The sequence below is a fragment of the Nycticebus coucang genome, chromosome 12 (assembly GCF_027406575.1).
Source record: "Nycticebus coucang isolate mNycCou1 chromosome 12, mNycCou1.pri, whole genome shotgun sequence".
Taxonomy (NCBI): domain Eukaryota; kingdom Metazoa; phylum Chordata; class Mammalia; order Primates; family Lorisidae; genus Nycticebus; species Nycticebus coucang.
The window spans coordinates 90379104-90391687 of NC_069791.1; the positions used below are offsets into that span (position 1 = coordinate 90379104).

Sequence of the window (12584 nt, forward strand, 5' to 3'; positions counted from 1 at the left end):
TTGTTTTCTCAATTTTATGGTTCAGGTAATCTAAGTATTTGAAATAGTCTACAAAACAAATGAACACAGTTATTAACAACTCTGTGAGAGAGATAAATAAATAAAATTAATTTTAAATGTGAGAAAATTCCAAGTAGAATTATAGAAATCACTGTATAATTGGAAATTTGAAACATTAAATCTATCCATGACAGTTTTGTAACATTTGATGAAAAATTTTAAATATGAAAAAATATATTTCCCCCTAAATCCATGAGCTAGAAAGGTTTCTTAGTATCTTTCTTTTAACCTAACCACAATGCAGTCATCAAATATTGGTTACAAAGCTCTGTTTTAAATTCAAGATAGTATTTACATCATGTCTGATCACTGAGATACTACAGTAATTGATAACACTGAAGATGAATCTATGGGTTTTTCTTGACTTTCTCTCTAACTTCTATACTAAGTTTTTGTTAAATTTTCACACATTTGTAAGACGTATTAAATGGGAAAATGATTTTAAAATACAATAAAATGAAGAGAAAATATTTAAAATGTCATTACTTAATATACCAAATGACATTTTTCCATATCCACATATGCACAAACATAAACATGTATTTACACACATGCAATGAGAAGTTAAAATCACACAAGAATACTACAAACATTGTCATGCACTTGCTTTTAAAGTTATTAATCTACAGAAGGTGCAAAAAATGTATACACAGTTTCAGAAAGGAAAAAACTGTTCCATACAACACAAAGAATTATTTTTTCTAAGTCTTGAAAGTATGATGTTGGTATTTTAATAGAGATGGCACTGAATCTCTAGATGGCTTTGGGAACTATAGACATTTTATCAATGTTGATTCTTCTCAGCCATGAGCATGGTAAGTCGTTCCATTTGTTAATATCTTATGATATTTCTTTTCTTACAGGTTTGTATATTTCTTTATAGAGGTCCTTCACCTCTTTTGTAAGGTATATTCCCAGGTATTTCATTTTCTTTGAAACTACTGAGAAGGGAATTGTGTCCTTGATTACCTTCTCATCTTGGCTGTTATTGGAATATACACAGGCTACTGATTTGTGGACATTGATTTTTATATTCTGAGATGTTACTGTATGTTTTGATCACCTCCAAGAGTCTTGTGGTTGAGTCTTTGGAGTTCTCTAAGTATAAGATCATATCATCAGCAAAGAGGGAGAGTTTCACTTACTCTGCCCCCATTTGGATGCCCTTTATTACCTTCTCTTTCCTAATTGTATTGGTTAGAACTTCCAACACTATATTGAATAGTGGTAATGGTAGAGGACAACCTTGTCTTGTTTCAGTTCTGAGTGGAAAAACTTTCAGTTTTACTCCATTCGGTATAATATTAGATGTATAGCCAAGGCAATTCTTAGTAATAAAAAGAAAGATGGGGGCATTAGCCTACCAGACTATAGGCTGTACTACAAGGCTACAGTGAATCAAAACAGCATGGTATCAGCACAAAAATAGAGACATAGACATCTGGAACCAAATCGAAAACCAGGAAATAAAACTAACATCTTATAGCCACTTAATCTTTAATAAACTGAACAAGAACATACACTGGTGGAAATAAACCCTATTTAGTAAATGGTGCTGGGAGAACTGGACATACACATATAAAAGACTGAAACTGGACTTGCACCTTTCTTCACTCACAAAATTGATTCAAGATGGATAAAAGACCTAAATCTAAGGCACAAAACAATAAAAATCCTTAAGAAATTGTGGGAAAAACACTTGAAGCTATTGGCCTGGGAAAAGACTTTATGAAGAAGACTTCAATGGTAATTGCAAAAACAACAAAAATAAACAAATGGGACTTAATTAAACTGAAAACCTTCTGTTCAGCTAAGGAGACAACAACTAAAGCAAATAGACAACCTACACAATGGGAAATCACCAAGATGTGGAAACAGCCTAAATGCCCACCAACCCAGGAATAGATTAACAAGCTGTGGCATATGTATACCATGGAATACTATTCAGCTATTAAAAAGATGCAGACTTTACATCTTTTTTATTAACCTGGATGGAAGTAGAACACATTATTCTTAGTAAAGCATCACAAGAATGCAGAAGCAAGAATCCCATGTATTCAATTCTGATATGAGGACAATTAATGACCTAGTACACAGTGGGTATTGGGAGATGGGGAGAGCAGAGAGAAGGAAGGAGAGAGGGGGTGGGGGTCTTGGTGTGCGGTACACCATTTGGGGCAGGATACAATTATAAGAGGGTCTTTATCTAACAAATTCCAAAAAGAAAAAAAGAGGAAAAGAAAAAAATGTATTAAAATTGCAATATTCAAGTAGCATTTGACTTCTGCAATTATAGGAGATACAATATACAAGGTAACAAATATAAGTATATATCGAGTGTTATAATTTGAAACAATTAATAAAGTATATTATTTATTAATATAAATTTAAGTCACTTTTAATAAGATTCTCAACCCTATTTCTCCCCACCTCTTTCATTAAGCCAACTCTGTGTGTAAACTTCTAGGTACATAGTTTAAGTAAACATTTAGTCCTAAAATAGCTTTGGATTCATAGGAAAGTAGCAAAAAACAGTAGAGTTTCTGTGTACCCCTTATTCAATTTTCCCTATCGCAAACATCTTTCATTACTGTGATACACTTTTCACAACTAAAAAACACTACTGTTAATTAAACTCCGAATTTTATTTAGATTTCACTAGTTTTTCCATTAATGTCCATTTTTTTATTGAAAGATCCCATCTAGTATACCACGTTACATTTAGTCACAGTGTCTCTTTAGTCTCTTCTTGTCTTCTCAGACTTCCCTTGCTTTTTGTAACTTTGGAAGTTTTGAACAGCACCAGTCAGGTATTTTATACAATATTACTGAATTTAGATTTGTCATGTTTCCTGATGGTTAGACTTGTGTTGGGTTTTGAGGAAGAATACCACAGAGGTGAAGTAGCCTCCTTGTCACATCTTATCAAGTGGTACACAATATTAATGTAAAATATCATAGATGATGTTAACTTTTATCGCCAGGCCAAGGTAGCATTACTTGAATCCATACTGGTATAAATAGAGGATTCAATGAATAATTGGAAGAGAGAGACACATCTTTCTTGCAGAAGAATCCTAAATCGTATATGTAGATTCTACTCCATCCAGGAGGTGGTGCTTAATCCCTCCTACCTTGAGTTTAGGCTGTGTTCGGTGACATCTTGTAAAACATTAGACTATGGAAAGTGGAGAAAAAGTAATTTCACAATGGAGAAATCAGATATATTTTCATGTATTAATAAACATGTATGTTTTATTTTAATAGTTCTGTGAAATGCTTTTTTCTCTAGAAGATTAGATGTTTTACATCTCTTTATATTAACACACACACACATATATAAAGATAAATTGTTAAAAATTATTGTATAATAGTTCCTTAGACATTCTATTCATATGCTATTTATTTTAATATTTTACTATTACACATTATAACAAATATCTTTATATATGTCTCCTGGGTACATGTGCAAGTTTCACTAGCGTGTATACCTAACAGTAGAATTTGAATGATGCAAAGTGAATATTTTCAATATAGTTATTTCAACTATTGGATGTTGCATATGAGATGGCTTAACTATTTGGATGTTCTTTACCAATACTCAGCTCACAGTGTACAATTAACAGGATTTGGTGCTCCTTTTTTTCTTTTCATGAGGGTCAACACTAGTTTTGCATCATCAAAATTATTCTGGATATTTTAAGTATTTTATATTAAAATAGAAATTTTACAATCAGTTTGTCAATTTCTACAAAAACATCTCTGACATTTTGATTGTGATTCATTGAAACTATAGATCAATTTGGAAAGAATTTATGCCTTTATAATATTGAGTTTTCTGACTAACACTGTATATCTCCCTATTTATTTTAATGTTCTTTAATTTCTTAGTAATATTTTAGTATAAAAATCCTGTAACTTTTGTTAAATTTATCCTTAAGTATTTCTTATCTTTAGATTCTGCTGAAAATGGAATTTTATTTTTCATTATTAAATCATAACTGTGTACATTTAGGGGGTACAATGTGCTGATTTGATATACAATGTGGAATGCTTACATAAAACTGATTAACATAACAATAACTTCACTTATTTGTTCTGGTATGACATTTATACTCTACTCTTAGTAGTTTTGAAATGTACCATTGCATTGTGCACAATAGTTGATTTCAATTGTTCCCTGCTAGCACAGAAAAATAAGTATTTTTTTTGTATTTCATTTTCTTATCTTATTGCAAAGGATAAACCTCCAGAAGAATCTTAAACAGAATGGTGAGAAACACCCTGGTCTTGTTTCTGATCTTAAAAAGAAAATAGTTTTTCAGTAATAGTTATGATCTAAGCTATAGATTTGTTATAGATTCTCATCAGTTTAGGAAAGATCCTTTGAGGCAGTGCCTGTGGTGCAGTGGGTAGGGTGCTGGCCCCATATACCAAGTGTGGTGGGTTCAAACCCGGTTCTGGCCAAACTGCAACAAAAAAAATAGCTGGGCATTGTGGTGGGTGCCTGTGGTCCCAGCTACTCAGGAGGCTGAGGCAAGAGAATCACCTAAGCCCAGGAGTTGGAGGTTGCTGTGAGAATGTGATGCGACAGCATTCTATCGAGGGTGATAGAGTGAGACTCTGCCTCTACAAAAAAAAGAAAAAAAAGACAGAAAGAAAGATCCCTTTGATTACTATAACAGTATTGGTAAGAGTTTTAAATAAGATTACATACTGTATTTTGTTAAATGCTTTTTATGTACATAATGAAGTGATTATGTGGATGTTTGTTTTATTTCTTATAATTATAAATTACACTGACTTTTTTCTCATATAATAAATATTATGTAGCTACTTATTTGTTTTTAATTTCAAATTACCCAGAGGGTATGAACAATTAGGTTACAATATTTACATTTGTTGGCAAAGTCCCTCTTGTAAGTGATTACCACACCTAGGTGTGCCATATATGCTTACAACATGCCCATTAGGGTGTTGGGAACACACAAACCCCTCCCTTCCCCCCCAACTTGAATTGAGTTTTTCTTGTATGTGGTTGTGTAATACTTTGTCTCCTGGCTTCATATTGAGTACCTTGGATACTTGCTTTTCCATTCTTGTGATATTTTACTAAGAAGAATGTGTTTCAACTCCATCCAGGTATATCAAAAGATGTAAAGTCTCCATAGTTTTATGGCTGAATCATATTCCGTGGTCTACCTATACCACAGGTAATTCATTCCTTAGTTGAAGGGCATTTAGGATGTTTCCACATCTTGTTGATTGTAAATTGAGCTGTGATAAATAATCTAGTGCAAATGTCCTTATGATAAAATAATTATTTTCTTCTGGGAAGATGCCCAGTAATTGAATTATGGGGTCAAATGGAAGGTCTAATTTGAGTTCTTTGAGGATTCTCCATAGATCTCTCCAAAGAGGCTATATTACTTTCAATACTGCCAACAGTGTAAAAGTGTTCCTTTCTCTTCTTATCTGTGCCAGCCTCTGCACCTTTGTGACTTTGTGATGTGGGCTATTCTCACTGGGGTTAGGTGACTTCTCAGGATGGTTAAAAATTGCATTTCTCAGATGATTAGGGATTATGAGGGCTTTTTTTCATGTTTCTTAGCCATTTGTCTATCTTTTGTAGAGAAGGTTCTGTTCATGTCTCTTGCCAGTGATAATATTGTTTGCTCTATTTTTGTTGATTAATTTGAGTTCTCTGTAAATTCTTATTATCAAGCCTTTGTCAGATTGTAACATGAAAATATCTTTCCCCATTCTGAAAGTTGTCTCTTTTCTTTAATTATTGGCTGTGTATTGGCTCTTTAGCTTAATTAACATTTGTTTATTTTTGTTGTTGTTGCAATTGCCACTGAAGTCTTCTCTATAAAATCTTTCCCCAGGCCAACATCTTCAAGAGTTTTTCCAATGTTTTCTTCTAGGATTTTTATTGTTACAAGTCTTATATTTAAATCTTTTATCCATTGTGAGTCAACTTTTGTATGTGGTGAAAAGTGTGGGTCCAGTTTCAGTCTTCTACATGTGGTAATTCAGTTCTCCCAGCACCATTTATTGAATAGAGATTCCTTTCCCCAGTGAATATTCTTGTTTGGTTGATTGAAGATCAGATCCTAGGAAGCTGGTTTCATCTCTGGATTTTCTATTCTGTTCCATATGTCTATGTCTATATTTTTATGCCAAGACAATAAAGTTTTATCACTGTGCACTCATAATATAATCTGAAGTCTGGTAGAGCGATGCCAACAGATTTATTCTTATTACTAAGAATTGTCTTAGCCGTGTAGATTTTTTTCTGGTTCTATACAAAATGAAGAACTATTTTTTCCAGTTCTTCAAAGTATGACATATGTGCTTTGATGAGAATTGCATTAAATCTGTACATTGCTTTTGGAAATATAGACATTTTAACAATATTGATTCTTCCCAGCCAAAAGAATAGTATGATCTTCCATTCATTAATGTCTCCTGCTATTTCTTTTCTTAGGGTTTCATAATTTTCACTGTGAAGTTCTTTCACCTCCTCTGTTATGTATATTCCCAGGTATTTTATTTTCTTTAAAGCTATTGTAAAGAGTATCGTATCCTTGATTTCTTCTCAATTTGGCTGTTATTGGCATATACAAAGGCTACCAATTTGTGAACACTGGTTTTGTATCCTGAGCATTACTGTATTTCTTGATCCCTACAAGGATCTTCTAGTTGAGTCTCTTGGGTTTTCTATATTTAAGAGCACATCTGCAAAAGTGAGAGCTTGACCTCCTGTATCCCCATTTGGATGCCATTTATATCCTTCTCTTGCCTGATTTCATTGGTCAGAACTTACAAAATTATGTTGGATGGTAGTGGCAATAGTGGACATCCTTGTCTGCTTCCAGTTCTAAGTGGAAGATCTTTCAGTTTTATGCCATTATATATGATATTGGCAATGAGTTTGTCATCAATGGCTTCGATCGGTTTTTAAAATGTGCCATCTATACCCATTTTCTTAAGTGTTTTTGTTAGAAATGGATACTGTGTTTTGTTAAATGCATATTCTGCATCTATTCAGAGAATCATATAGTCTTTGTTTTTGTTTCTATTGATGTGGAGAATTACATTTATGGATTTGCATATGTTAAAGCAAACTAGCATCTGTGGGATAAACCTACTTAATTGTAATGTATATATTTTTTAATGTGTAGCTGTAGTCTATTTGCTAGGATTTTATTACTTTTGCATCAATATTCATTAGTGAAATTGGACTGCAGTTCTTTTTTTGACTTGCCTGTTTTCCTGGTTTTGGCATCAGAATGATGTTTGCATTATAGAATGTATTGGGGAAGGTGTCTTCCTTCTCAATGTTTTCAAATAAGTTCTGGAGTGTAGGCACAAGCTCTTTTTTGAAGGTTTGATAGAATTCTGGCATGAAGCTGTTTGTTCTAGAGCTTTTTTTTTTTAATTGTTTTTCTGAATTTCAGTGCTTGAGATTAGTCTTTTCAAGAGATCTATTTCTTACTGGGTAAATTGAGGGAAGTGGTGTGATTCTAGGTATTGGTCTATTTCCTCCACATTGCCAAATTTCTGGGTGTAGAGTTTTTTTGTAGTAGTCAGAGATAATCTCTTGTATCACTGTAGTATCTGTTATTATTTCCCCTTTTATTGAGCTTATTAGAGATTTTGCTTTTCTAGTTCTAGTTAACCTAGCAAAAGGCCTATCAATTTTATCTTTTCAAAGAACCAACTTTTGTTTCATTAATTTTCTGAATGATTCTTTTGTTTTCAATTTCAGTTTTTTCTGATTTAATTTTGATTTTTTATTTTCTTCTGTCTGAGTTGGGATTGGATGGATGCTCCTTTTCCATTCCCTTGAGATGATTCATTAGACTTGTGATGTGCTCTCTTTCTTTTTTTTTTTTATATAGGCATCTTTAATAAGATAAATTTCCCTCTTCGGACTGCTTTTGCAGTATCTCACAGGTCTTGGTAGCAATTGGCATCATTATTTTTATGTTCAAGAATCTAATAACTTCCTTCTTTATCTTCTCCTTGACTCGCTGTCATTCATCATAAGGTTGTTTAGTTTCCATGTCTTTGTGTGAGGATAAAAATTTTTGTTGGAGTTCCACCTTTATTGCCTTGTGGTCAGAAAAGATGCAAGGTATAATTTTAATTCTTTTAATTTTGTTGAGGTTTAATATGAATATGATTAGGATATGATCAGTTTTGGAGTAAAATCCATGGCTGATAAGAAGAATGTATACTCTTGTTAGCTTTAGGATGGTATGTTATGTAGATATCTATTAAGCCTAATTATTCTAGAGTTGTATTAAGTCCCTTGTTTAGCTTCTGTTTAGACTCTAAACTAGATTCTGTCTAATTCTGCCAAGGACTTCCTCAGCTATTATGGTGTGGTACAATATATTTTTCAGACCAATTAGGGTTCATTTATTAATCTGGAAGCATTTAAGTTGGTTGCATATATATTTAGAATTGACATGTGCTCTTGTTGTACTATTCCCTTGACCAGTATATAGTGAGCATCTTTGTGATTGTTAATATTGCTTTAAATCTACTTGTATCTGGAACGAAGATTGTGACCCCTCCTTCTGATTTCCATTTGCCTGAAATACTGTTTGGAAAACCCTTCACCCAGAGTCTTGTGAGTCTTTTGTTTGTTAAGGTTTTTTGTTTTTCCTGGAGACAGCATATAGATAGCTTGAGCTTTTTTTTTTTTTTTTTTTCAATCCAATCAGGTAGCCTGTGCTGCTTCATTGGGGAACTCAAGCCATTAAAATTTATTGAGAGAACTGATAAGTGTGGTGGTGTTCTATTCATCAGGTTGCTTAACTTCATCCTTTGTGCTACTATTGAAGCTATGCTTTGTCCTTTAGTTTCTAGAAGCTGGTGGTCCATTATGATGATCAGTGTTTAAAACAGGTTGGAGTATTTCCTATACATTGGGTCTTATTATGTGAATTTCCTCAATATTTGCATGTCAATAAAAGATTTGATCTCCCTCTGAAATTTAAAGCTCAGTTTAGCAGGATAAAGAATCCTGGGCTGAAAATTTTTTGTTTAAGAAGGTTAAAGGTAGATGACTACTCTCTTCTGGCTTGAAATGTTTCAGCTGAAAATCTGCTGTCACCCTGATGGATCTTCCCCTGTAGGTCAATTGATGCTTACTTCTGGGTGTTTGCAAAATTTTCTCATTCATTTTGTCCTTGGCCAGGTTCATTACAATGTCTCTTAGAGATGCTTTGTTTGTGTTGAAATGAAGTGGTTTGCTATCCTTCCAAAAGGAGTGTGTTGGAATCTTTGGTGATGCTTGGGAAATTTTCATTTATGATAGCCTCCAATTGGACTTCTATTTTTTGGATCATTCCTCCCCTTCAGAGATACCTATAATTCATACGTTTGAATGCTTCATGAAATCCCATAATTCTCTAAATGATTGCTCACATTTTACTCTCTTCTTTTCTGCCTCTATAAATGCCTGAGTTAGCTCAAGAGTCTTATCCTCTAGCTTTGAGATTTTTTTCTTCTCCATGATCTAATCTGTTATATATAGTTTCTACTGCATCTTAGATTTCCCTGAGTGAACCCTTTAATCCCTTTTTCATCCCTGTGATATATTCATACTAATTTCATTGTGTCTTTCATCCATTTCTTGGCTCAGTTTTTGGATTTCCTTTTGGTGATTTTCCACTTTTCCTTCAATTCCCCACATTGTTTCTGCCATCCATACTCTAAATTCCCTGTCATTTCCACAATTTCTTTATAATTGGATCTTCTGTAGTGCATGCATCTTATGATCCCCAGGGGTGGAGGTATTGATCTGTTTTGGTTTTTCATGTTGTCAGAATTTTTTGTTCATTTATCCTCATGTGTATTTTCTTCTTGTTTCTTCCTTCACCTACTTTTTTTCTCTCACTTCCTCCTCTTTAAATTTCCTTGTCTCTGTTTAGGTGTTGGAGTGGCCTTCTGGGATATGGCCAAAAGACAGAAAGGAGTAAAGAGAGAGAAGGGAAAAAAGAAAGAAAAGGATGAAAAATGAGTGAAAGGAAAAACATAAAAATGGAAAGAGAAAGACAGGAGTAATAGTGGAGATCGGCAGGGTGCTTTGATCCCCACCCACAATTGATTCTGAAGGGCCAGAACAGAAGGTCCCTCAAGGTCAGGAGTTCCTTACCAGATTGAGCTAAGGCAAGACACCACCTCCACCAAATATAGAAGAAAATCAGCAAGCAGTATGACATCACAGGGACCTACTAATACATTTCTATGAAAGACCAAAGCTATAGTGACACCCTAGATTAGAAGATGAAGAAGACCTCCTTGAGCCAGGCCCATCCTGTGGCACCCTAGTCCAGGCCTCAGAGCAAATAGTTCAGTAAACAGAATGCAGAATGAAATAGAGCAAAACAGACCAATAAAAAGAAAATACAATAAAAGATTCAAAATATTAAAAATAAAATAGAAAAATGTAAAAAAAGAGGGATACCTTAGTTGCTATTTTGAGAAATTTATGAAGGAAATATGAGAAAAGTAGAAAAATCTCTATGAAAGAGAAAAAAGGAGAGAAAAAGAAATGAAATAAAGATAAAAGGGGCAAAAATGTATAGCAAATGAAATCCTTGATATTGAAGTAAAAATGAAAAACAAAATACAACAAAACAAAAATTTGAAAAAAGACAAAATTGAAAAAAAAAAAAAATATATATATATCCTAGAAACCAGGTGGTACTCCGGCATTAGGAGATACAAAACACACATACATTTCCTGGACACCAGATGATAATCCAGCATTAGAAGATACAAGACTCATATGCTGATTCTGCTGTATAAGATGGGGGCTGGAAGACAGTATCTAGTTGCCAAGGAGACCTGGTCTTCCTGATTTATTTGCCTTCATTAAGGTCTTCTTTTATTTTATGAAGTAAATAAGTTTAAAGAGTTTTTTTTTTTTAATTAAATCATAGCTGTGTACATTAATGCAATCATGGGATACAATGCGCTGGTTTTACATACAATTTGAAATATTTTCATCAAACTGGTTAACATAGCCTTCACTGCATTTTCTTACCTATTGTGTTAAGACGTTTATACTCTACACTTAGTATATTTAACATGTACCCTTCTAAAATGCACCATAGGTGTGGTCCCACAAATTACCCTCCTTCCACCCATCATCCCCTTCCACTTCCCGCCCTCTCCTCTTTCTCCTTCTTGGGCTATGGTTGGGTTATAGCTGGCATATGAAAGCTATGAATTGGTTTCATAGTAGGGGTGAGTATCTTGGATACTTTTTCTTCCATTCTTGAGATACTTTACTAAGAAGAATATGTTCCAGCTCCCTTCATATAAATATGAAAGAGGTAAAGTCTCCATCTTTTTTAAAGCTGCATAATATTTCATGGTGTACATATACCATAATTTATTAATCCATTCATGGGTTGATGGGCACTTCGGTTTCTTCCATGACTTAGAAATTTTGAATTGGGCTGCAATAAACATTCTGGTGCAAATATCTTTGTTACAAAGTGATTTTTGGTCTTCTGGATATATACCTAGTATGGAAATTGAAGGATTGAATGGAAAGTCTATTTTTAGATCCCTAAGTGATCTCCAAACATCTTTCCAAAAGGAATATATTAGCTTGCATTCCCACCAGCAGTGCAGAAGTGTTCCTTTTCTCCACATCCAAAAATATGGAACACTTTATGAATTTGCATGTCATCCTTGCACAGGGGCCATGTTAATGTTCTCTATATCGTTCCAATTTTAGTATATATGCTGCTGAATCAAGCGCCTTCATTCAGGTCTTATTCAATTCACTGGAGTTCAATCACTGCAGGAATGGAAGACTGAAGGTTCAACCAGACTTCTTAGGAGACATGACCTTCCAAACAGTACCCCTTGGTCACAAAGGTGCTTTCCTGGGGATGTTGGAGTGGCTCAACTAACCTCAAGGGTGAGTGCCTAGTATAGCAGGTGCACCAGAGCTGGCCATGTGGTGGGACCCTGTGTTATGGCACTTCTACAATGGCAGCACCCTGCTAGCAGTGGAACCAATGAGTATTCCATCCCTTCTAGTGGTTCGATCACAGCAGGTGGGTGCTGTTCAAGTTCACTCACTTCCTTGAGCCAAGCCAAGGCATCTCTGGCCAGCATCCAAGTCCAAAAAAACTGGAGGTCAGGCCTTCCCCACCTCCAGCCCTCTATTAGAGGGCCAGTCACCTTGTACCCGCACCCAGGCACTCGCCTTCTGTGCTAATCTTTCACTGCTCCTGACCTCCTCCCTGACTCCTGGCGTCCCCTGATGTTTCACTGTGCCCCTGGAGCAATATTTTGGGGCAGGACACTCTGGCCAGAAGTGGCTGAAGTCTTCTCTCCCCAATGTCACTGTGAGTGGTTGCTGAGATGTCTCTAATGCACCATCTTTGCTACATCTGCCAATTACACTAATTTATGAATGCTAAACCAACCTTATATTTCTGAGACAAACCCAATTTAGTTAAAATGTATTGTCAATTTTATTA

At 34.5% G+C, this 12584-nt stretch overlaps 1 protein-coding gene and 1 non-coding gene across 2 annotated transcripts in view; both read right to left on the reverse strand.

Moving 5' to 3' along the window:
• Window positions 1–12584, reverse strand: part of LOC128562026 (phospholipid-transporting ATPase ABCA3-like) — a 119277-nt gene that overhangs the window by 36843 nt on the left and 69850 nt on the right. The window lies entirely within an intron of this gene.
• Window positions 11748–11854, reverse strand: LOC128562896 (U6 spliceosomal RNA). The gene has a single exon (XR_008373594.1). It is a non-coding gene; the product is annotated as a U6 spliceosomal RNA (small nuclear RNA).